Consider the following 3,925-nt stretch of genomic DNA (forward strand, 5'->3'; position numbering starts at 1 on the left):
ATACAAATATTTGAGATTTTCAGTTCTGAATATCCTGTCTCAAAATACCCTGCAATATTAACTTAAAATTCCGTGCTTCAGTAGGAAGCCTCATAAATACCTGAATTAACTGAATACTTATAGAAAGCTGATACATGCAAAACTCATCCTATGAATTACACAAATGTTACCTAAAAGTGATCCTCGCATGGTGCTTTCCCAGATTTTTACATGTATGTTACCAGTGCATCCAATGATGTGATTTACGTTGGAATGGTTTTATTGGTCAGTTTTTGCAACTTTGGTCTTTTTTCTTGATCAAAGAATTTCCATTTTTCTCCACTAGAAAACAGACACATTGAAGACTGCTTCAGTGTCCTAAAGATGTATTGAATCGAGCTAACACAGTATTTTCTGGGTAAACTAAGCACGTGAAAAGTGATCTTGCTTTTTTATTTAAAATTAGACAAATGCTCATGAGCTCTGGGTCTGCTTCCAAGTTGAAGAGAAGTAGTTTTATTGATTTTAGTGCTCTCGATAAATTAGGAACGTGCTGAGAAAAATGCTCCACTCCCATGAGTTTGGAATTTATTTTCAAACGGAAGGGAATGTTTGCTGTGTTTACTGTGGTATTCAGGCACTGGGTTCCTTTCATCTTTCTCAAGATGCAGCTATATACAACTAGAGGATGCAAAGACAGTGAAGCATTTGTTGCTTTGTTTGTTTTGTTTTTGCATATACTGAAGGTTTTATTTCATCACCCACTTTCATGGAAGAATAATTCAGAATTAGTTCAAAGTAAAGGAGGCCTGAACTCCTTCCTTCCTCTAGCTCAGCAGAAACCAACATTTTTGGAAGATTTGCAGAGGAAGGAGCACAATGAAAAATGATCCCACTGAGTCTGGAGTCCAACCTGTCATTGATGCAATCCACACAAAAAATCAAAGCCAACCTTCCACAGACATTCTTTGACTGAGATGAGCACCACATGCAGATTGAGGAGCAGACCTCGGTGATTACATTGCTCTGGTTGTGATAAAAGAAGGCAGCACTGGGAGGGATTCCCTCTGCTGGTCCTGGGGGGCCACAGTGATTCTTAGAAGGTCATCCTGCCTCTCTGGTCTGGGCTTGAGAGTGAAGGAGAGCAGTGTTGTGTAGATGAGCAAATCTATCTCATTTACCATTTCATGTTTTGAGAATGAATGAAAACAACTGAAAATCTGTCTCCACAACATTCTCATATAAATTATTTATATCAGGATTGTTTTCAGCCCATAGAGACTGCAAAGCAGTAAAGGTTCATCCGATCCCACAGGGATGGGCTGGCTGCTCTGATGGGGCACTGCCTGGGCTCAGCTCCATGCTCCCCCAGCAGCCCGTGCAGGCAGGCAGCAGCCAGTGCCTGCAGTCCATGCAGCCCCAGCACAGCACAGCCGGCGCACAGAAGGCTCAGCAGGTGCCGTTTCCCCCTCCTCCTCCTCCCAGCTCAGCACCCCGCAGTTGTCTCCACCAACTCTCCCGTGCAGCGTTAATGTGAGGGAAAACTGTGGCATCACCATGGTGCAACTCTGACTTCCCCTCATCCCTGATCAGTTCTCAGACAGGTGTCAAAAGAAACATGATTTCAGGAAAAAAGGGCATTAAGATGTCAGTATAGAGACAAACTCAACTTAGACTGTGAGCACATCTGTATATTCTTGATTATCTTTTTAAGAAAACTAAAAGAAATATTCCTGAGTGCTCCACTGGAAATAGTCAGCAAATAAGATTCAGTGTTCATGGAAGAAACCTCTATTATCTCTGAAACAAGTTAGCATAGCACGGGCAGTCAGCAGCCAGTGCTGCATTTACACACTTAGAATGAGAAAAGGAAAACCTGAAATTTCACACAGCATTGAAAAGAAAACTATTTTTGATATCTTAAGGCAGATGCTGGGTCGTGGTCTGATGTGTTGTGGTTCAGAAATAAAATAGGTCTTTAAAAGGAACAACAGCTCTCTTTTCTCTGGAGGAGAAGTTCAGTGAATCCTTTCAATTTCCAAAGGCGTAGAGGTCAGACTGCCCCGTGCCCTCACTGTGTGCTTTCTGCATGAGGCTGAGATGACTTGTGTGATCTCATAGGCATGGGCTGCTTTAAAGACTGCTTTATGCAGTACATTCTGCCTGGAAAAGCAAACTTACTTTTAGTATTCCTTCACACATGATTTTGCACAGACGGCTTCCCAGGGAGTTGAACTCAGCCTGCACTGTGAATGGTTTGAAAAATGTCTATTATTTAAAAGTTTCATTGTTAGAACTAAACCCGAACTGTTAAGAAGGAGCCTCAGCCACAACCAAGAACAAGTTCAAACTCAACAAAAAGAATTGCTGGCCATCTCTCCCGTTCTTGTCTTTTAAAGCTACAATAACAACAGAAAAACAATAAAACACTTTCCAAGCTTGGGAGCACTTTAGCATCAGTCTTGCTGACAGGAGCACCTTCCTCAATTATATTTTCATCATCAGAGAAACTATGAGCCCACTGTAACTGGATAAAAGCCCTTCAAAATGAGAGCTTCCTTCAGTGTCTCACTCCCAATCAGAGGTGCTTCCACGTGGCAGCCTCCAGACCTCACAGTTTATAACAACACAATGACACTTAATGACATTTCTCATCGCATTTCTGTCTCACATGGGGAGTGCACCACTGGAGGGGATGCACTAGGCCATGTGTGAACTGACTGGAGAAGAACTGGAAATACGTCATCACTGTTTTGTTTAGAAAAGTACTTCTGACAAAAAATCACAGGTTTTTTGTGACTTCATAGAAAGATTTCTTTCAAAAATATGAAGTAAGACCTGCATAAAAACTTGAACAAGATAAGCATGATTTTCAGGTTAGCGAAAATCAAGCACATTAATAGACAGCTCCTGGTTTCTGCATACAGAGCTGATTTTCTCTCCGTTGTCTCACTTGAGGGAAATTGAGCAATAAATGATGGGAACCAGTGGAGAGCATCCTCCTTCCAGGGCTGCAAACTACATTTGTCTCAGTTGTGCACACAGTCTGCATTCACACTGTGGTGAGTGCTCACCTGTGAGTGTGCAGTTCAAGTGCTTGTCCGGATTTATTTCTTGGTTGTTAATGAGTATTCAGTTTAGTTGTTTACCTGAAATGCAAAAAGTAGAGATTGGAAGTTTATTGTCATGTGCAAAATTATTGAGGGTGCACTGGATAGATGCATAATGCAAGGGGCTTTGACTGGTTTGCCTACAGAGGAACCCACATTGGTGATTCTCTGAGCAGCAGCAGCAAAGCCTCACATGTGGAGGCTGACCAGATTGCAGAAGGGGAACAGGATACAAACAGTTTGAGGAGCTGCTTCACTGACATTTCCAACACTGTTTTGGTAAAGGCCTTCGCTAAGCACAGTGACCTGAGATAAGCACAGAGTCAAGTTTAACATGCCTGAGAGGAGGATCTGGAGAGGAGGATGTCAGAAGTGCTCCAGTGTTACCATGATGACTGGCTTCCCACTTGCCCCCCATTGTAGTTGCACTGCTTGGCACTGGAAGGCACCAGCCTGGAGCTCCGGCTGCAAGGCTCCGCCAAATGCAGGAAACAACAGACACCCAGAGACTGGTGAAGGGTCCTAAACCAACAGGCGGTACCACCCTCATTTGTAAATACAAGTCACCAAGCCCTGGCTTAGATGAGCCAGGATCCTGTTCACAGGACTACAGACTTCTATGGAATAGCCATGTTCTTCTTTCTTTTTTTCTTCCTATTATAAATTTTGCAAACAGATCACTTAACCCAGAGCAGAACAAAACCACGTGTAATTAGCTGTGAAGTAAGTGACACCATTCAATTCATGAGAATTTTGTTTTCTGCTTGCTCAGAAGCACAGCACTCAGCACAGGATATGATCTGCAGTAAGAAAGGAACACATCTGACACATTGGAG

At 42.7% G+C, this 3,925-nt stretch overlaps 1 long non-coding RNA gene across 1 annotated transcript; it reads right to left on the reverse strand.

Annotated features, from left to right (window-relative positions):
- Positions 1–1,873: 1,873 nt before the first annotated feature.
- Positions 1,874–3,224, reverse strand: LOC146760871 (uncharacterized). The gene is made up of 2 exons (XR_014946214.1): positions 3,054–3,224; positions 1,874–2,142 (listed from the first exon to the last, which is right to left on the reverse strand). It is a non-coding gene; the product is annotated as an uncharacterized LOC146760871 (long non-coding RNA).
- Between the last annotated feature and the right edge of the window lie 701 nt (positions 3,225–3,925).

This window comes from Coturnix japonica, chromosome 5, assembly GCF_054131305.1.
Source record: "Coturnix japonica strain WE chromosome 5, WE-NBRP24, whole genome shotgun sequence".
In the NCBI taxonomy this organism is placed as follows: Eukaryota; Metazoa; Chordata; class Aves; order Galliformes; family Phasianidae; genus Coturnix; species Coturnix japonica.